The sequence below is a fragment of the Odocoileus virginianus genome, chromosome X (genome assembly GCF_023699985.2).
Source record: "Odocoileus virginianus isolate 20LAN1187 ecotype Illinois chromosome X, Ovbor_1.2, whole genome shotgun sequence".
Classification (NCBI taxonomy): Eukaryota; Metazoa; Chordata; class Mammalia; order Artiodactyla; family Cervidae; genus Odocoileus; species Odocoileus virginianus.
This window is the reverse complement of record NC_069708.1, coordinates 6,136,917-6,159,725: the sequence shown is the minus strand read 5'-3', so window position 1 is coordinate 6,159,725 and position 22,809 is coordinate 6,136,917. Positions and strand designations below refer to the sequence as shown.

General features: G+C 40.6%; 2 non-coding genes across 2 annotated transcripts; both read left to right on the top strand.

The window, feature by feature from the left end:
• The first annotated feature begins 15,213 nt into the window (after positions 1-15,213).
• On the top strand, positions 15,214-15,320 carry LOC139033222 (U6 spliceosomal RNA). The gene has a single exon (XR_011485845.1). It is a non-coding gene; the product is annotated as a U6 spliceosomal RNA (small nuclear RNA).
• A 4,851-nt stretch (positions 15,321-20,171) lies between these two features.
• TRNAC-ACA (transfer RNA cysteine (anticodon ACA)) lies at positions 20,172-20,244 on the top strand. The gene has a single exon. It is a non-coding gene; the product is annotated as a tRNA-Cys (tRNA).
• Positions 20,245-22,809: the final 2,565 nt, after the last annotated feature.

The following is a 22,809-nucleotide window of genomic DNA, read 5'->3' as shown; positions in this document are numbered from 1 at the left end:
ATTCATTAGAAGGAGTGATGCTGAAGCTGAAGTTCCAATACTTCGGCCACCTGATGTGAGGAACCAAGTCATTGGAAAAGACCCTGATGCTGGGAAAGACTGAAGGCAGGAGAAGGGGGTGACAGAGGATGAGATGGTTGGATGGCATCACCGACTCAACGGATGTTAAGTTTGAGCAAGCTCTGGGAGATGGTGAAGGACAGGGAAGCCTGGCATGCAGGAAGCCCATGCAGTCTATGGGGTTGCAAAGAGTCAGACATAACTGAGCAACTGAACAACAACAATCTTTTGATGTTCCTGAGTACCTGCCCTTTGTTACAAAACTTCTATATAACCTGGCTCTTCCCCTCACCTCCTGCGAACAGTTTTTCAGAGCTATCTGAAATGCTGCCTCTGGGGCTGCAGTCCTTGTTTTGCCTCAAATAAAACTTAATTTGGACTCTCACATTGAGTTACTATTTTTATTTTTAACACATTTACTTTGAGTAATGGACAGGCTTTCCACGTGGAATAATCTAAATTCTCTGTCTCAGTTATAAGAAAATGTAACTGAGCATTTTGGCTGACTTTGGGCTGGGACTTGATTCTTCTTCCAGTAGGTAGATTTGAGCAACACCTTCTTCCCACCTAAGTCCATCCTCTGATAGATGTGCTGCTAAAGGACAACTCAGGGCAAAAGCAAGTCAACCTACATCCCTACTAATGTTTTGTATATACATAGGAAGTGTACACATTGCCTGGTAAACATTAATAATAAATGCTTAATAAAGACTTGGTTGAATGAATGTATGGGATACTTCAGTCAATGAGTAGAGAGGGCTGCTGGGAGACAGGATGGGCAACTGAATATAGTCATATTTTATGAATGAATAATGGCCGACTTCCCTGGTAGTCAAAAATCCACCTGCCAATGCAGGGGACGTAGGTTCAGTCCCTGGTCCAGGAAGATCCCACATGCTGCAGGACAACAAATCCTGTGCCCCAAACTATTGGAGCCCGTGTACTTAGAGCCTGTGCTTCACAACAAGAGAAGCCACCATAATGAGAAGCCTGCACACCGCAACTAGAGAGTAGCCCCCACTCACCACAACTAGAGAAAGCCAAGAATACACCAATAATAGCAAACATTGGGACAACTGAGAGAGATTTTGTCATAGGGTAAAGAGAAGCTTGGTACAGCAAGCCAGTCTCAGCTGAGGGTTGAAAGGAAGTGATGATTTCAACCCTATGGTGACAGTAGCACTTGTGTGGTGGTGCCAGAGCCATGCTGGCCTAAACTTCCAAGGAGGAGTGCCTTGCCCTGAGAACAAAGCCTGCAGGCATGAGCTGAACTAACTGTAAACATTCCCAGGCCCCAGGACCCTTCTCTGGGACCCTCCTCTTTCTGAGAAAAACACCAGAGGGTCCTGTGCCCTTTCTTTTTAGGAACATAGCTGGTAGAGAAATTTTTGCATCATCAGGAATGAACAAAATGGCACAGCTGAGGACTGTAGCTCCAGGGGCATGGTTCATCGCTGAAACACCAGCTCCTCTAGCCAAGACGGCCTTTTTACCAGAACTGTGGACACATATAAAGGGGCTTGGGATCCCCAGAAACACTTGGTCTATACAGCCTCCTAACTGTGCCACAGGATTCATTTTCCATGTCTTCCTCTTAGTTCTAGAACCCTCCCAAGTTCCAGTTTATAGCATATAAGTATATGGCTTCTGTTTGTGGTATATATGCGGGGTTTGTTGTTATGAAAATGAAAAAAGAGGAATGAGTTTTTCTTTTTCCCTTTTCTGAGAACAAAGAAGATAAAGAGAACAGTGAGCAGGCCTGAATATTCTTTGTTTTTCACTTTAATTGCTCCTAAGTCTGCACGTCTAACTAAGTCTGCTTTTTTGCCCCCTAACTCTGCAGGAGCTATAATTCACATTTTCTCCTATTGGCTGTATGTTAAATGCATCGCCTATCTGGTGTTTTACCCTTGTAACAATGCTTCCCATTGTAGTTACATATCAGAAAGCAGGCCGCAGGGCCACCGAACTGCCAGACTCAATTACTGGGTTACTGACTCCAGTTTATGGCTGTCTTTGAAACAATGCAAAGGAAGAAATCAAGATCCTATTACCTCATTACCTTTGTTTCTCATTACCAACTCCTGACTCCAAGCCCTTGCCTTATATAAGTCCCCAGACTCCCCATGGAGAGGGGGCACAGTTCTTGAGGCATGAGCCTACTCTGTTCCTCTCTCTACTGGCTGAGAATAAAAGCCACCTTTCTATTTCCCTCAAACTCTCTCTCCGTATACTTCATTCGGCTTCGGTGGGCAGAGAAGCCCAAGATTTTGGCCAGCAACAGTTTCTGTTATTTAATGAAAAATTTTAATTCTCCACATTATTCCAGTTTACTCCAGAATCCCGACCACAGTACCAGATCAGGGATTTTACTAATACTCTATAATGCAAAGTTAGAGGGGAAAGTACAAGAGAAATTTTGGGGAAGAAATACACGTGTAAATAAACATGGACTCAAGAGACCAAGTGGAACATGAGATCAAGTGGAAAAGAGAGGCCGGTGTCTATTCTTTTGTAACACCACTCCAATTTTCAGTGGACAATGACCAATGTCCTACAATTCAACTCAGTTTTGATACTATCAACCTGAAGATAGCACGAGATGACATCGGTTAAGTCCTATAAGACTGCTCCTCCCCAACATATACACACACACTTTAGATGCCAGTCTCAAAACCAGGTTGTCACTTGTTGTTCTGACCCACCTGTCATAGGTCAGAGGTTCCCACAACTCCCTCCTCAGGTTCTATTAATTTCCTAGAGCAGCTCACAGAACTCAGAGAAACGTCTATTAATAGATCATGGATGAGATGGTTGGATGGCATCACCGATTCAATGGACATGTTTGAGCAAACTCTGGGAGATAGTGAAGGACAGGGGAGCCTGGCATGCTGCAGTCCATGGGGTTGCAAAGAATCGGACGCAACTGAGTGACTGAACAACAATATGATAGAAGGACAAAACTCAGGAACCACCAGATAGAAGAGATGAGTAGGGCAAGGCATAGGGAAAGGGGTGGAGCTTTCATGCTCTCTCTAGGTGAGCCACTCCCCTCAAATCTCCCAATGTTCACCAACCTGGAAGCTCTACAACCCATAAACTCATAAACACTTTTGTGTGTTTATGGAGGCATGATTGATTAAATCGTTGGCCACTGGTAACTGAACTAAATTCACAGCCCCTCTCCTCTCCATGAGACCTGGGGGTGGGACTAAAAGGTTCAACCCCCTCATCATCCTGTGGATTCCCCTGGCAACCAGCCCCCATTTTTGGAGACAGAGGTTTTCCAAGAACTACCCTTAACATAACAAAGGCATCTTTATCACTCTCATTCCTAAGGAAATTCCAAGCATGTTAGTTCTGCGCCAGCAAAGGGACAAAGACTAAATATACATTTCTCATTATAAATCATAATGTCACAGATGTCAAGAAAAGAATTCTTTTAATGAGAGAGGATAAGGGACTGTTTCCTTAAGTTATTAATAGTATGCAAAAGTACATAAATTTTAAGAGCACAGTCTGAAAAACTTTATATATGTAGACTCTCATGTAACCACCAACCACATCACAGTATGGAATATTTTCAGTACCTAGAAAGTTTTTTTGTGTCCTCTCCACATTTATTGTCCCCAAAGGGTAACCATTATTTTAATGTATCATCATAGACTAGTTTTGCCTATTTTAACCTTTATATGGAGGCATCATACTTTGTGGGGTGTTTGTTTGCTGTTTTTTGTGGAGAGGACAGTTTTCAACTAAGGTTGTTACAGCCCAGATAATATTTAATGGTGGGATTCAGAAGCAAAAACAAATGCAAAAATAAATGTAGAATATAAGGAGTCCCTTTTCCAAGTCTAACTCAAAAAGAGTGTTCTCCTATCAAAAAAGCCAGGCTGAGCCCTAAAAACCCCTGTCATAGAAGCAAAGGGAAACACTGTTTATATGACAAGAAGGATTTACTCCTGAGTATAGTCCCATTGGAGGAAAGTGTCTATTTAATATTTCAGTCCAACATAGACCTGAAGAGGCAAATGGGATCAATAAAAGCTAGAGAGATGCCGTTGCTGTGTGATATGTGAGTGGAGATGGAGAGAACCCTTTATAATCAAGATGCCCCCTCTATACCAAGGAATCCCAAGGGTTTCAGATGGTACTGGGCATATGCCTGGCCTTCAACAAGTATCTGATGAAAGAGTGTTGAACTAAATGAATGATGAATAGTGTAGAAGGAAGACTTCTAAAATATTATCATATTATACATCAATATTATACACCCACCACTCAGAAAGTGGGACTAAGCTGATAGACAATGGTATTTGTTTTGGTGAAACTTCAAATGTTCTCTTTAGAAATATTCCAGTTCTGGGACTTCGCTGGTGGTCCAGTAGTTAAGACTCCAGGCTCCCAATGTAGGGGGCATGGGTTCATCCCTTATCAGGGAACTAGATCCCCTATGTCATAAGTAAGAGTTCACATGTCACAACTAAACATACTATGTGCCACAACTAAGACTTGGCGCAGTCAAATAAATAATTTACAAAAAAAATATTCCAGCTCTAATTCTGTCTCTATGAAGAAAGCTGAGCACAAAAGAATTGATGCTTTTGAACTGTGGTTTTGGAGAAGACTCTTGAGAGTCCCTTGAACAGCAAAGAGATCCAACCAGTCCATCCTAAAGGAAATCAGTCCTGAATATTCATTGGAAGGACTGATGCTGAAGCTGAAACTCCAATACTTTGGCCACCTGATGCAAAGAACTGACTCATTCAAAAAGACCCTGATGCTGGGAAAGATTGAACGCGGGAGGAGAAGGGGACAACAGAGGATGAGATGGTTGGATGGCATCACCGACTCAATGGACATGAGTTTGAGTAAGCTCTGGGAGTTGGTGATGGACAGGGAGGCCTGGCGTGCTGCAGTCCATGAGGTTGCAAAGAGTTGTACACGACTGAGTGACTGAACTGAACTGAATTCTCTCAAGCAAATAACTATGAAATATTATGAGCACAATTCCTTAAGTAGTTTGAAATACCTAATGGCTGATCAATTTACTTGTTCAATTCTTTTCTCTGGGTACTAGGGAATCTCTTCCTACAAAAGTGTTAAATCAATATTATTTGTTAAATGGGTGTATTTGGATATCATCTTCACATGCAAGTATTTTAGTATCAGAAAGAATTTTTCTATAATTTTTAATTGCCTAACATGATGAATTCTTATAATTTAAATAACACCATAATTAAATCTACTGTGGTATCATGGACTGGATTTTGAAACAGAAGAACATTAGTGATAAAAACTGGTGAAATCCAAATAAAGTCAAGAGTTTTAGTAAGTAGTAATGTACCAGTATCCATCTCTTGCTTCTGACAAAGGTATCATGGTGATGTCAGATGTTAACATTAAGAGAAACCAGGTGAAGGATATATGAGAACACTATACTATCTTTACAACTTTTTTGGAAATTCAAATTATTACAAAATTTATGGTTTATTTTAAAAAGTACAGTGGGACCTCCCTGGTAATCCAGTAGTTAAGATTCTGCACTTCCAATACAGGGGGCAAGGGTCACTCCCTGGTCAGAAAACTAAGACCCCATACGCTGTGCAACACAGCCAATTTTTTTTTTTTACTTTTTTTAATTAAAAAAAAAAATACAGTAAGTCCCGCTAGTTTTTGCTGTAGATGTTGATGAATGTTTGCTATTTACTTGACTTTTTGAGGCATATGAAGGGAGGGAGAAGCAAAGGATCTCTTATACTTCTTTACCTATACCATAGGAGCACACATCCAAAAAGAGTTTGGCTTCATTAAACACACATTCACATATTGATAGCAGCTATGCTCACAGGTGTAGTGGAAGGATAAGGGTGAGAGGGAAGTAGGAATGATTATAAAAGGGGAACATAAGGGATCTCTGTGATGCTGGAAATGTTCTGAATCTTCAGTCTCAATGGTACATAATTATGATACTAAACTCTAGTTTTGCAAGATGAGAAGAACCTGGGTGAAGGCTACATAGGATCTCTCTGTATTTTTGTTTATATTTTTGACCATGCTGTGCAGACTATGGGATCTTAGTTTCCCAACCAGGATGGAAACCAGGCCCACAGCAGTGAACGTGTCAAGTCCTAACCACTGGACCACCAGGGAATTCCCTCTGCATTATCAGTTTCTCAAAATAAAAAGTTTATTAAAAAGACTTACAGACAGAGGAAAGGTAAAAATAGATAAAGGGAAAAATAGATGTGTTCAAACAAAATATTGATAATACTACAAATACAACATTTGATAATTATGAGCCATATTAGCATTGATTTCCAAGGCCAAATTGAGCTTGTAAAGAGAAGAAATTATCAAACTACTTTTTAATACAGTAAGAAAATGTTTTCTTTTGTAATCTATAGTCTATAATGAGCAATGTAACTGATCCCAACGTTCATCATCCAGATGTCACACAAAAGCACAGAATAAAAACTGTGAATTATATGTGAATCAGATCTACAATTCTTGGTGAATAAGTTATACAATAGAATGAATGAATAAATGAATCAAACAATCAATGGAACCACTTCTTCCCAACCTCTAGGATTCCATACTTTCAATTATCTTCCCTAATTTTGCTTCTCCACTGGTTCCTTCCTCCTCAAACATGCTCAGAGCTTCCCTACACTTAAATCCCCTGATCTCTTCACAAATAGCTTATAATTTACGAGAGAAAAGACCAGTAACTTCACAGTGGAGCAAACCAGTGGACACTGACTTACGTGAGTGATCAAAGCTACCATCACCAGTAAGTGACCAACTAACTTCATGTGGCTCCTGACAGGACATGCTGAGAAGGAAACACCACTCATGTGGTGTTGTTTCTGCCCAAACTGCTCAACTCCATTGAATTGTAAGTAAATATTAGAGAAACCCAATATTAAGCAACATTCTACAAACCAATGGCCTCAAAATATCCATGTGATGAAAGACAAAGAAGGCAGAACAACTGTTGCATATGACAGACATGACGACTAAACGGAATGTGTCAGATTCTCAATTTGATTCTATACCAGGAAAATATGTTATGGAAAATTTATCATGAAAACTGCCAACATTTTGGGACTTCCCTAGTGGTCCAGTGGTTAAGAATCTGCCTTCCAATGCAGAGGACTCGGGTTTGATCCCTGGTTGGGGAACTAAGATCCCACATGCCACAGGGCAACCAAGTTGGCATATCCCAACTACTGAGCTCCATATGCCTCAATGAAGAGCCCCTGTGCCATAACTAAATGAATACATTAAAAATATTTTTTAAAAAAACTTTAAAGTACAGCAGTCATATTTTAAAATAGAAAACTCCTATGTAAATCCAGGGGCCAACAAGTATAAGACTAAATATCAGAGTCAACAAAAATGTTAGTCCATCCTATAAGTTTTGCTTAGTTACATGGTTTGAAAGTAAGACATTCTATCATACAAATGATATGGGAGATGAATGTTCAATTAGTATTTGGTATATAAAGATAAAATCAAGACATTAAAAACGGCAATATTTTACTACTGTAATCATAAAACTGAATCACTACTGAAAGAGATTGGGTATTTGAAATTTCGTTTACCAAAAAAAAAAAAAAAAATCATTCTCTACTTTTAAAAAAGTCTATTTTATTCTTTTCAAAGAACATACATTATTTAACTTGTTATTCTTAAATCACAAATTCCTTTCCCCTCATTTTTTTGGTTTCTAAACTTTTTATAATATTATAAACATTATTCCAAGATGCCATATGGTCATTAATTCAATAGTAAGCAGCAGTTTAGTACTTTTTTATATTCTGATTTCCTGCCATTCCCATCTGTTTCATTAATGACCTAGATATCAGATTTTGATTAATTTCCCCCCAGTTCTTATGTTTATTTCTAGTTTTCTAAAATCCTCTCTGGTCCATTGGCTGCATAAAATGAATCTTCCTAAATATCTGGTCTCAAATACTTCACTATTATACAAGGGTAGTCTTGACTTCATCGTGAAAAGAAAACAACCAATGAAAAAGTTATTCTGAATTGGGGGTGATTGAATCAAATTTGATTAGCATATATCTTGTCAATGTTCCTAGTATGCTCTGAGAATATCTTGTTTTTGAAGTTGTCCCCACAGCTTAACTTTTTTATTTTTTTCCAGCCAAACTAGAATTGTCCTGCTTAACCTAATTAGAACTGAACTCTTTGGTTTTCATCCAACAACACTGCTCAGTATTTTGTGGTTTTAAGTTGTTACAAGTCATTTAAGATTTTGTATTAGATCACATATCTGGGGGAAAGGAACCCCAAACACTCAACTTTAATCAAGGCATATCTCAATTGATTGCATGTCGTTTTTGAGATGATTTGTGTAAAATACCATATACGAACTATGGGTATCAATGTCTACTTAAGAAAATTACTACATTGTATAGTAGTCCCAATAAATGTAGTTAATGAATGGATGAATGAACTATAAAATGGAACACTAAATAAACAGATTCATATACTAGTAAAAGCATGAATTAGGTAACTGAGTTCAAGGCTTAGTTCTTTGATTAACTGCATATGTAACTTTAGTCACAGATCAAAAAGGTACTGTAAAGTTCATCATACTGGTTGAAATGAATCTAACTGGAAAATAAAGGTACCAAACTAGAGGTGCCTATGATTTCATAAAGGGTTATGGCCTTATGGTTGTGATATGAATGCCACAGCTTGTGCATGACAGGGTGTACATGTGGGAAAGAAGTTCTCCTTACATGCCCTGTTCCTTTCATTGAGGTGGGGATGGGTGGGAAGGAATCTTTCCCAGAAGCCTGCTATACTTTCCCTTTTATCTCATTGGCCACAGCTGAGTCATATGGCCAATTCTGACTGCAAAGTTGGTCACGAAGACTGGGTATTTTCAACCTCTATATGGAGATAGGCAAGGAAGAAGACTGGGAATGGCTGTCGACTAGGCAGTCGACAGTCTGCCACAAGCCAGCTCACTGGTTTTAATGATGATGAAGATAAATCCAGAGAAGTGACTTACAGCAATTTAGTGTTAGGGCCAGAATCAGAACTAGAACTTATACCTTCTCATTGTGCAGTTCTGAGCATCCCCTAGTAGCCACAGTGCTTCTTCAAAGGTACCATACTGGGACTTCCCTCATGGTCCAGTGGTTAAGAATCTGCCTGCCAAGGCCAGGGACACACGTTCGACCTCTGGTCCAGGAAGATCCTATGTTTCTCGGAGCAACAAAGCCGACGTACCACAACTATTGAGCCTGTGTGCCTAGAGCCTGGAAGCCACAACGAGAGAAGTCACCACGATGAGAACGCCCCACTCATCACAGTTAGAGAAAGCCCGAACAAAGCAAGAAGGATCCAATGCAGCCAAATATAAAAATAAATTAATTTTAAAATAGTCAAAGTGAGGTCGCTCAGTCACTCAGTTGTGTCCAACTTTGCAACCCACGGATGGAGAAGCCTGGTAGGCTACAGTCCATGGGATTTTCCAGGCAAGAGTACCAGAGTCGGTTGCCATTTCCTTCTCCAGGGAATCTTCCAGACCCAGGGATCGAACCTGGGTCTCCAACATTGCCGGCAGATGCTTTACCCTCTGAGCCACCAGGGAAGCTCTTATTTAAAAATAAGTTACTATTTATTTAAAAAAAAGTATATCTTCAGCTCTGATTGATTAGAAGCAATTAATTCAGCAATGTATAAATGGGCATCAATTGAGCACTTAATATATCCCACATAATGAGTGAAGTACAGGAGATCAAAAGATGATAATTTCTTCCCTCAAAATCTGAATGATCTTAATATTTTACATTCATAGATAACAATTATAATTTTAAAGCAATAAAGTGAATCAATTACCCATTCTGAGAAAAAGTTTAGAAGGTACATATAAATCAGAAAATATTGCTACTAGCTTACAATATTATCTAAGGCAGGGGTTAACAAACTGTAGCCTGTGGACCAAATCCAGCCCACTGTTTGGATATAAAGTTTTATTGGAACACAGCCACACCCATTCATATATATTTATTCTATGACTGCCTTTCTAATACAGTGGCATAGCTGAATAGTTGCAACAGAATCGAATAGTTGAGATGGAAACCATAGATTGCAAAGTCTAAAATATTTACTATCTGGCCCTTTACAGAAAATGTTTGCCAATCCCTTATTTAAGGGGGAAAGGAAGAATGTTTATATAAAATAATAGATGGTTCTTGTTTATCTCATCATGTCTTCCAAATGTTTTACTAACATTTGACTCTCTGGTTTTTGGCTTCATACCAATTCAGCAGATTGGGCATCAACATCAGTAATATAAGACTTTGATTACTTGTGCCACTGCTACTTTGAAAACATTAAAAGAATGCTTCAGTTAGCAGATAAGTTATTTTTGTTTCAGAGAGCACTTATTCACTCTGTTCAAGATGACAAAGATTTGATTCGGTTGGCTTAAATGACATTTTTGGAGAACTTGAATTTATCAGTGCATATATAAATATATTGTGTGAGGCAAGTCAAATTCAGCTGACTCCAGTTTGTTTCCTGGCATCGCCCAAGACACCTGGAAGTTTCCCTTCATCTGGTGGCTGAATATCCACACCTAAATGCTTGTCTGTGTCTCAGATACAGGTTTCAAGTTCAACACAACCCTTCTCTCCACACTGTCCCATGTTTGTTTATAGTGTCCCCCACCTAACCAGATGTTCCACAGGCTGGGGTTCTAATTCTGACTTCACCACTCTTGGAACTTGGGCCCACTTTTCAAACTGTCTCAAGCTTCAGCTTTCTCTTTTGTACAATGGGGAGAATTGTATTCACCTCACTTAGAGTTGGTGTAAAAATTAAAGGAGACATTGAGTTTAAAGTGCTTGGCTCACAGCAGATATAAAAAATTACTTCTCCTTCCACACACTTCTCGAAACATTAGGCTTTAAATCTTGAGAATTCAGCTTCTGCTGCAGGCTTCAAATCTTTTCCAAAAACGCGGCTATCACCTTGCTTCTTCCCTGTGTATGTGCTAAGTCGCTTCAGTTGTGTCCAACACTTTGAGACCCTATGGACTGTAGCCTGTCAGGCTCCTCTGTCCATGGGTTTCTCTAGGCAAGAACACTGAAGTGGGTTGCCATGCCCTCTTCCAGGGGATCTTCCTGACAGGGAATCGAACCCGCATTTTTTTGCATTGGCAGGCTGATTCTTTACAACTAGGGCCACCTGGGAAGCTTCTCTAAATGGCTGCAATTATCTCCCATCTCTTCTTCCGTGCTTTGATTGCATGCTTTTCGAGCCATCTTACTACAATTTTGCTTAGCAATCTACATTTACAACAAAATAAAACTCCATTCTTAGTTTGCTACATTTGTTGATCAATTCAATCTGCCTTCCTCTCCAAGCCCATCTCTGCTCCACCTGGTGTCTCACCTTCCAATCGGCCAACCCAAGCGTCTTCCAATGGTAGACTCAGGGTCCAACGAGCAGAAGAAAAGTCCCAGTGAGCTAGCACTTTTCGAGTCTCTGTTTGTGTCTTTTTCTTATTGCAGTATATTATATTATACCTGCTTGTGTCTTCTTTGTTTATGTCTGATTGGATTTAACAAGTTACATGGCCTAGAGTCAGTGTGGATAAAAGAGCATGTATATAAGGAGAGGTTCTTCTTAGGGGGGTGGGTGGGGTGGCATTACTATAACAATCTAGCCCAGTCACTTCCTGCTTATGTGACACTTGACAAGTCACTGTTGTGACTTGTCACAACACTGACACTGTTTCTTAAATGTGTACAATGCAGACACCATTCATAAGATCCCTATAAAGATGAATACTTTTTAATTCCTTACATATATTGTGCCTTACACATAAACCCATTGTTATAGGAACTAAGGAGAACTAAAGAAAAACAAAGGGTGTCAGTAAATATCTGTTGTTTATATAAATGAAATGATTACCTTGAGAAATGGACTAGTTGTAATATGGTCTTGTCAGAGATGTTTTCCACTTTAATGACTTTTTTCCTCCCGATTTAGAAGTGTATCTTTAGAGTAGAAAAATAGAGGAAAGTACAGAGGAAAGTAAAATTAACTAAAATCGCCTTCGTAAGAGAACCACTCTTAACATCCCATCAGATTCCTCTTCAACCTTGTTTTCTATGGATTTTTTTAATTTGGATTTCAAGCTCATTAATAGCTTACAAGCAAAGTTAAAACATCTTCTGAAAAGAGAAAATGGTTTAATTATTTCCACTTTTAAAACTTATTAAAAACATTTGTGTGTCGAAATAAAAGCCAACTTACTGACATACCATATAATTTTTGTTATAAGGCATCAAGAATGGTGACTGAGAGATTGCCAGGAGACAGAAAAACATTCACTAGCTTCTTTGGCAGCTAATAAGTCACAGCCATAAAACTCACAATAACTGACAAGTGATAAATATGCCCTATTTTCGGTCTTTAAAAAAATTCCTCATAATCAAAATCATTTCCTTTACTTGACTCATCACAGGCACCTTCTGCCAAGAGTATCTTCTCCATGCAAGAGTGAAAAAGCAGCTCCACCTTTTTAAAGTTTTTTGTTTTTTACAGAGGCTACTATTGTCTAATCTTTCAGCAGTTTCTGGTCTTTCATGTGTTCCTTATTCATCTCTTGGCCACCCTGATCAATTTCATTGAACTTTTAGCAAGTGTATTGGTATGTCCTTGGGGGTCTCTCCCATTCAAAACTGTTGCAAATACACATGAGCCACATGAATGCAGTTTAAACCATCTCAATTTATCAGATTTCTACTTCATTAGTGAGACTTTATGCATGGTTAAAAAAGTAATATGGGCAAATAGAAAGAACTTTACCCTAATTACAAACCATCACTGACTTAGTGACATGCTACTAATCTAACAAAGATGATTTCAGAGGTATTACATTTATTACCAATAGACTTGAAGGGAGGAAGGGAGGAGAAAAGGAGGAAGGACTAGTAAATAATGTCTAATTTCCCTACCATGAAGAATTAAGTCATGTTTCCATGTCTATGTGAATATGCATCTTTTTGGAATGAATTTTTAAAGGTAACCAAGTAAGCTAGGACTACTCAGTTTCAGAATCACAATCATGATTGAATGGGTTGAGGGAGTTCAGATAGCCTAAGGGGTAAGTTCAAAGAATTGATTTTAGAGGAGTTGGAAAAAATGTTTTTGGCCAACCATATAGATTATTTGGCTGGGACGAGGCTGGGCATACACTTTCACCAAGACATCTGTTGAGTAGTGACCAAATCTCTACCTGAAGTTAATCGATCTCACCCATCAAGCAATCAGTGAATAAATGAGGAGCACCGTCAAAAGCTGGGGCTCCCCTGGTGACTCAGCGGGTCAAGAGTCTGCCTGCAATGCAGGAGATACAGGTTCGATCCCTGGGTCAAGAAGATCCCCTGGACAAGGAAACGGCAACCCACTCCAGTATTCTTGCCTGGAGAATCCCCATGGGCAGAGGAGCCTGGCAGGCTGCAGTCCATGGGGTCACAGTTGGACACGACTGAGCGACTAAGCACATACACATGGCCAAAAGTTGTTGTTCATCGTTTCCTTTTCAAAAGGTAGTTTCAAGTGAAACCCTGTTAAAATGGTGAAGTCACTCTAGGCTAATCCCTTCCTCCAAGGTTTACTCCCATCCAAAATGTGCCTGCTTTGGTTCACTCTCTGGAGCCTTTAGGCAGTTATTTCATATTTTGCTCGAGTTTTTAGTTCTCTTTGCTGAGTCACTTTATTAGGAGCCTCCTTGGCCACACAGGAAGTAGAATTCCAGGTTAATCACATTTAGCTCAGAGAACATGACCAGTATGGCACTAATTCTTTGGCCTATGTTGATACTTGTTTTATGGACCAATTTTCGCAAACTGTGTGTTTGAAAAGAATATGTAATTCTGCCACTATTGGGTGCACTGTTTCTTTCATGTCAAATGGGATTATGTACTTCAAATTGCCCATGGCCTTAATGGTTTTCATCTTTGTGATATAGTAAATCAGAAGAGTACATTAATATTTTCCACTATAATTGTGGATTTGTCTACTTATCCTTGTATTTCTATCATTTTGACTATATATTTGCAGTCTGTATTAAGCGCGTAACATTTTTAGTTGTTTTGACTTCCTGGCATATTGAAACTTTTATCATAATAATCATTTTTAAAAGTCTTTGGAAAAAAATTTTTTTAAGGGAGGATAGGGGAAAAAAACGTCTTTGGGGCTTACCTCATGGTCCAGTGGTTAGGAATCCACCTTGCAATTCAAAGGACACTGGTTCAATTCCTGGCTTGGGAAGATCCCACATGCCAAGAGGCAACTAAACCAGTGCACAACTAATGAATCCCTCACATTCTAGAGCCTGTGCTCCACAACAAGAGAAGTCACCACAATGAGAAGCCTGCACACAGCAACTGGAGAGTAACCCCCACTCACTGCAACTAGAGAAAGCTCGTGCGCAGCATGAAGACCCAGCATAGCCCCCCAAAAGAGAATCTTCACAGAGGTTCTTTGCAGTGTAATTGTATTCTGTTCTCTGTTTAGATCTCTTGGTTCACAGCTGTATGATAGACTTGATTTAGAGAACATTTAGCATCTATGTCATCTGAACAATGACCTTCTTTAAGGACATGCTCCTCCCTCACTTCATCCAATTTCCGGAATTGTTGACCATAGTCTCTCTGTCCGCTTGTCCATGGTATGTAGTCTGAGAAGTAAGCAAATGGCCCCAGCTGGGCCAAAGTTCTTCCCCAGACTTTCCTGGATCATTAGCTAGACAGAAAGTTTCCCTTCTTCAATAGTCAGAAAACTACTGAGATGGATGCCCAGGATTTCCAGGCGAGGTACTCTCTCTGGAAAATTCTCTCTGCTGTGGAAGAGAATGAGACCAGCAGTGAGAGAGCAGCAGAGATAACATAGTATATGTGTGTCTGTGTGTGTGCGTGCGTGTGTGTGTTGGCAAGACTGGGAGTGGGGGTAGACACCACTCATGCCTGTCTAGCTCCACTGCTGGGGGCTTACGTGAGATGGTAAGTTTCTACTTCATCCTTTTCTCACAAAGCTGTCTGTATGTCCGTTGCAATGAATGAACACCTTCACGAAGTACTTTAAAAGGGTACTATGGTGCTCGCTTCGGCAACACATATACTAAAATTGGAATGATACGGAGAAGATTAGCATGGCCCCTGCGCAAGGATGACATGCAAATTCGTGAAGCGTTCCACAATTTTTACTGAGTGGAGTAATAAACTTCTTGTTCTACTAAAAAAAAAAAAAGAAAGGGTACTACGAAATTCTGGCCAAAGAAAACAGTATAGTAACCAATAGCCATCTTCATCATAAGTTCTAAAATTTCATAGGAAGGAAAATACATACTTAAAGAATGCAGTGATAAAATCTTCAAGAGACTTCCCTGGTGGTCCAGTGGTTTAGACTCCCCACTCCCCTATGCAGGGGGCCCAGGTTTGATCCCTGGTCAGGGAACTAGATCCTGCATGCTCCAAGTAAAATCTCTCATGCCATAACTGGGGGAAAAAACAAAAAAAAAAGATACTGCATGCCACAACTAAGACCCAGCACAGCCAAATAAACAAATAATTTTTTAAAATCTTTAAAGTATGTAGAGCTTCCTTGGAGGCTCAGTGGTAGGGAGTTCACCTGCCAATGCAGGAGACACAGGTTCAACCCCTGGTCCAGGAGGACCCCACGTACTGCAGAGCAACTAAGCCCACGTGCGACAACTACTGAGCCTGTGCTCCAGGGCCTGCGAGCTGCAACTACTGAGCCTGCACGCCCTGGAGCCCACGCTCGGCAACCAGAGAAGTCACTGCAATGAGACCCCACCCCACACCCCACACCCCAACTAGAGAATACCCCCTGCTCACCACATCACCGCGACTAGAGAAAGGCCTGTGCAGGCCTGCACAAACACCCAGCACAGCCAAAAGCAAACATAAATAAATAAAAATGTGCAAAAAAAGTTTTAATGCTTAATATACCTGAATACGTGAGTACACATAATTTGTGCTTTTGGAATATACCAGGCAGTGACTCAAAGGAAAACATATTGATTTAATCGAGAAGATAGAACTAATTTTAAAAATAATAATTATGATTTCATGTAGGTGGTAAAGCAATGATGTCATTTATAAACACAAAAGCCACACAAAAATAGAAATATGCAGTCTGGAAGCACTAAAGTCTTGATATGAAACAGGGTTTTGCACAAACTAATCAAAAAAAGGCCAAAGTTTCATTTACTGGTAACATAAATTATTCTTAGCATATGCAAAAAATAATCATGAATATGCCCTTTGAAACCAAATTGCATGTTTCAAAAAGGACAAATCTATTGAGTAAGATCAGAATCACTAATTTTAAACTTGATATTCAATTGCCACAGATAGATACTTCTCACAACATAAATATTGCATAATCAAATACTACTTTATGCAAAAGCTATTCAGCACACTAAACTCCATAATATGTCATGATTTTTAGTAATTATCTTTATCTCTCCAGCATGCAATATTTAATTCAAGAATAATTTACTGAAGGAAATACACAAAACTTGTTGGTAAATTTCTGATTGAAAAAAGCATGTTTATTAACTCAGTTTGGATATCTTAATGATTCTTGCTTATAATCACATTCTCCCTGCCCTTTATTTTTCTCCCTATCTTCTATTTTATCTCAAAGAAAGACAAATGAGATAAAGAGAAGCAAGTTGCTGGACTAGACCTATACTGGTGTCTTGCTTTACACTTACTCAAATGCAAGACCTAGAGTGCTTCTAAATGTGGTCACTTTCTTCCATTCAGTATTTTGCTGTACGAGTAATATCAGATAAACAGAAAACACTAATATACACACACACACACACATAATTTACATAATACATATTTATCTATTTAAAGCAATACCTGACATGTTATTCAAATCTTGGTTGTGTGAAATGAATCAAACTTTTGACAGTGATTTGAGTGTGTATGTGTGTATGTGCAGCTTTCAAATATGTGATTTATACTAGTGAGTAAGAATATGCCCTAAAAGTAATATTCTGTAACAAGCAAGCTCATTTCCCAGGAGAAATCAGTTAGCAGCTTCTAGCTAACCCCACTTGTGAATTCCCACTCATAGCATTAAAATCACTAAGAAAGCAAATTTTAGTATCAGTTCAGTTCAGTTCAGTTGCTCAGTCATGTCCAACTCTTTGCAACCCCATGAATCGCAACACGCCAGGCCTCCCTGTCCATCACCAACTCCCAGAGTCTACTTAAACTCATGGCCATCAAGTCAGTGATGCCATCCAGCTATCGCATCCTCTGTCATCCCCTTCTCCTCCTGCCCCCAATCCCTCCCAGCATTAGGATCTTTTCCAATGAGTCAACTCTTCACATGAGGTGGCCAAAGTATTGGAGTTTCAGCTTCAGCATCAGTCCTTCCAATGAACACCCAGGACTTATCTCCTTTAGGATGGACTGGTTGGATCTCCTTGCAGTCCAAGGGACTCTCAAGAGTCTTCTCCAACACCAGAGTTCAAAAGCATCAATTTTTCAGCGTTCAGCTTTCTTCACAGTCCAACTCTCACATCCATACATGACCACTGGAAAAACCATAGCCTTGACTAGACAGACCTTTGTTGACAAAGAAATGTCTCTGCTTTTTAATATGCTGTCTAGCTTGGTCATAACTTTCCTTCCAAGGAGTAAGCGCCTTTTAATTTCATGGCTGCAATCACCATCTGCAATGATTTTAGAGCCCCCCAAAATAAAGTCTGACACTGTTTCCACTGTCTCCCCATCTATTTCCCATGAAGTGATGGGACCAGATGCCATGATCTTAGTTTTCTGAATGTTGAGCTTTAAGCCAACTTTTTCACTCTCCTCTTTCACTTTCATCAAGAGGCTTTTTAATTCCTCTTCACTTTCTGCCATAAGGGTGGTGTCATCTGCATACCTGAGGTTATTGATATTTCTCCCAGCAATCTTGATTCCAGCTTGTGCTTCTTCCAGCCCAGCGTTTCTTATGATGTACTCTGCATATAAGTTAAATAAGCAAGGTGACAATACACAGCCTTGACGTACTCCTTTTCTTATTTGGAACCAGTCTGTTGTTCCATGTCCGGTTCTAACTATTGCTTCCTGACCTGCATACAGGTTTCTCAAGAGGCAGGTCAGGTGGTCTGGTATTCCCATCTCTTTCAGAATTTTCCACAGTTTATTGTGATCCACACAGTCAAAGGCTTTCGTGTAGTCAATAAAGCAGAAGTAGATGTTTTTCTGGAACTCTCTTGCTTTTTCGATGATCCAGCAGATGTTGGCAATTTGATCTCTGGTTCCTCTGCCTTTTCTAAAACCAGCTTGAACATCTGGAAGTTCATGGTTCACGTATTGCTGAAGCCTGGCTTGGAGAATTTTGAGCATTACTTTACTAGTGTGTGAGATGAGTGCAATTGTGCGGTAGTTAATTTTAGTATAGAGGACACTAATTATTTTTCAGCTTAAGTTCCCTTTTCCAAAACTTCCCATCTATTTCTGTCATGGAAGGATAAAGAGAAAATCATCAAAGGCTGTGGGGACTTCCCTGGTAGTCTAGTGGCTAAGATTCTGTGCTCCCAATGCAGGGGGGCTGGGCTCAATCCCTGGTCAAGGAACTAGATCCCACATTCTGTAACTAAAGATCCTGCACGCTGCAACTAAGGCCTAACCCAGCCAAATAAGTGAATATTAAATATTTAAAAGAACAAAAAAGGCTGTGAAAATCAACAATATTTGCATTTGCCAAGATAAGTTAGGTTATGCTGTGATAACAACCCTCCAATCTCAGTGGCTAAACACAACAAAAGCGTATTTCTGGCCTCTGCTCAAAATGGTCATCTCACTGATGTAGGCACTTGGATCTACAATCCCTGCAGCAGCAGAAGAGTGTTGTGGTGTCTACCACTGGCCATTTAATGGTGCCTCCATGTGCAATTGTGTCTGACTCTTTGAGACCCCATGGACTGTAGCCCACCAGGCTCCTCTCTCCCTGGGATTCTCCAGGAAAGAATATTGGAGTGGGTTGCCATTTCCTCCTCTAGGGGATCTTCCCAACCCAGGGATTGAACCTGTGGCTCCTGCATTGGCAGGCGGATTCTTTACCACTGAGCCACCTGGAAAGCCCAAGCATTGTAACATCTAAAACTCGGGCAGCTGTGGGCATCTCAATTAGTACCCTGTGACTTAGATCAATTTGTATCCTGTGAATTAGAAGCGGTGACAGAAAATACTTTTTGCCTTCAGAGAGACGACCAAGTGGCAAGGACCTGATGGTGATCTAGCTCTTAGTTATAACCCTGAGGCTGACAAACCTTCCTGTCCTTGGGGTCCAAGATAAACCTGAAGGTCCATCCAATAAATGCCTTTTTCCCCCTTTGGCTGAAGCCAGTTTCTGTTGTTCAGAAACAAAAAGCTTTACTACTGAATCAATACTGTTTAATCCAAGTGCCTCCTTACTAAGTAAAGTGAGCTGCTTCCCTAGGTTCAGGCTTGTGCGTTATTGAGGTACATACTGCCATCTCAATTCAAAGGAAATAAAGCATGTGCTGATGTAGATACCTTCTCTTCTAAATTCTTTTACTGCATGCTCTTGTACATGATGAGTATTTTCCCCCTCAATCTCAGAGACTAAAGCTTTCTTTACTAATGCCCTAATTAGAACAGTAACTCAATGTGTCAAAGTGTTTAGCATTTTAGGCATTATGCTAAGCACTGTTTAGTTAAAGGAAGTGTGGCTTAGTTAAGTATAATGTCCAATGTCACAGAACTAGATAGCAGCACAGGTGATCTTGACCCTATCTGTCAGACTCCAGAGCTTCTGCTTTTCTTAACAGTTCTTGAAATCTCAACCTAAGCTAAACATCTATATCTCAAAACCATGAAAACAAATACATGTACATTTTCCCCAATAAGACTTAAGTTTTGTTAAGAAATCCTAAGAGCATCGCCATGACACAAGATGTTCCTCTTTTTTGTCCCTCCCTTTCAATAAAGAATTGGACATCTATCCATGAACCAAGAATTGGGCATCTATCCAAAAACTTCCCGGTGGCTCAGACGGTAAAGCGTCTGCCTACAATGCAGGAGACCCAGGTTCGATCCCTGGGTCGGGAAGATCCTCTGGAGAAGGAAATGACAACCCACTGGAAAATCCCATGGACGGAGGAGCATGGTAGGCTACAGTCCATGGAGTCGCAAAGAGTCGGATACGACTGAGCGACTTCACTCACTCCATGAACCAAAGCACTTTTGCAGGAACTGTGGGATCCAGCATGACACACCAAGGGACTTGCCCACTGTGCATGAGACAGCAGGCAGAAAGGCTTCAGTACACGTGTTGAACTGGGGGAACAGCAACCCTTCCCAGCTCATCTCATGACAGTCAAGAAAAAACTTGCAAAGTGCTGACTGGACAGGTACCCATGGACAAGACAGAAATTGCAGAAGTCCAGGCTTCCCAAAGCGAGATTCTAGCATGCCACTGGAGTAAAAATATATGGCATGCATTTTTGCAACATGTGAATACATGTAATATGTGAATGGGTTTGGACACAGGGGTGACAGTAAGACCTTTACCTGTGCTATTCTTTGTCCCTCAAGGGGATGAACAAGCAGTGGGCCTCCACCTCTAGTAGCGAAGAACTAGAGCAGGAAATGAGTGCTGACTTCTCCAGCTGTACCCGATGCAGCTGGAGAAACCCACTTTTCTCTAGCAGCACCCAGAGTACAGAGACCAGAACTTCATGGCTGGAAGGAGCAAAGAGAACAAGAAAAAAGGCAGACAAGAATACCGTATCAAAGGGCATTAAAGGGACATGGTTCCTACTGAATTCACTCAGCAGGAAATCTACCTGCAAGCCTCTGGGAGTAGCACACCTGGGGACCTACCTACCTACCAGGTCCCTGGGCACCCTCAATTTCCTAAATGCTACATACACACCGCCCGCCACGCTGCAGCTGGTTGCCTGTGCACACTGCCCAGGACAGCAGGGACAGCTAGCTCTAGACAGTGAGTTCAAGAAAATAGGCCAGGGTCTACCGGCAAGGAAGCAGTCAGAAACGTGAGCTATACTGCCACCTTCTGGAAAATGAGGTGTCCAGCAGCCAGCCTGATTTGTTGTAAGAACAAGACATAAAAGTTCAAGGGTTCGGCCACAAGAGGGAGCAAGAGAGTGGAGCAGGTGTGCCCATACAGACGCGGAAAACTCCAGATAACAGCACTAACAAACGGAATACTCTATTTGAAAGCAACTAGCATAGATTGCTGAAGCTGAAACTCCAATTCTTTGGCCACCTCATGGGAAGAGTTGACTCATTGGAAAAGACCCTGATGCTGGGAGGGATTGGGGGCTGGAGGAGAAGGGGACAACAGAGGATGAGATGGCTGGATGGCATCACTGACTTGATGGGCATGAGTTTGAGTAAACTCCGGGAGTTTGTGATGGACAGGGAGGCCTGGTGTGCTGCGGTTCATGGGGTTGCAGAGAGTCGGACACGACTGAGCAACTGAACTGAACTGAGCATAGATTTTCCCTGGAGGAGGAAATGGCAACCCACTCCAGTATTCTTGCCTGGAGAACTCCATGGACATAGAAGCCTGGCAGACTACAGTCCACGGGATGGCAAACAGTCGGATACGACTGAACTACTAACACTGGGGAGAGGTCAGAGGTGTCCCCATGGGGCCCTGCTCCACCCTGCAGAGGCCTGGTGGTCCATGCAGCCAGCCCCACGGGCTAGACCTGCCCAGAAGACTCCTCAGAAGCAGCCAGCCCTGAAGCATAGATTTAAATATGTATCTGCTAGTTCAAACGTGAAAGCAAGCAGTACAAAACTACCAGTAAGATGAAAACCAAAATCAAGGAATCATGTCATCAACAAAGATGCTTCTTCAACAATCAAGCTGTAAGGTACAAAATTCTGTGATCTAGCTGATAAAGAATTCAAAATAGCTGTTTGGAAGAAACTCAACAAGCTACAAAAAAAATCACAGAAAGACAATTCATTGAATTCTCTCTCCCTCTCACACACACAATCATGATTATCATAGCAAAGGAAATCATCAACAAAATAAAAAGGCAATCTATTGAATGGGAGAAAACATTTGCAAGCTATATATCCTAAAGGAGGCTAATATCCAAAATATATGAAGAACCTATGGGTAAAAAAGCAAACAATCGAATTTTTAAAAATGAGCAGCTCTAAACGCAGTTGACCCTTGAATAACATGCATTTGAACTCTGAGGTCCACTAGTATGCAAGTTTCTCTCTCTCAGTAAGTATGTGCTATTGTATTATTACACGATTCATGATTGAATCCACATGCAGAACCAGGGATACAGAGAGCTGACTAAACAGTTATTTGCAAATGTGACTGTGTCAGAGCACTGGCACCCCAAACCCCTGCTTTGTTCAAGGGTCAGTTGTAGGTATTTTTCCAAAGAAGACCTACAGATGTTTACAGAAAGATGTTCAACATCACTAATCATCAGGTAAATGCAAAGCAAAACCACAATGAGATATCACCTCACAACCTGTTAGAATAGTTATTTTCTACAAAAGACAAGAAATAAGTGTTGGCAAGGATGTGGAGAAAAGGGAACCCCCGTACACTGTTGGTGGGAATGTAAATAGGTACAGCCACTATGGAAAACAGTATGGAGGTTTCTCAGAAAATTAA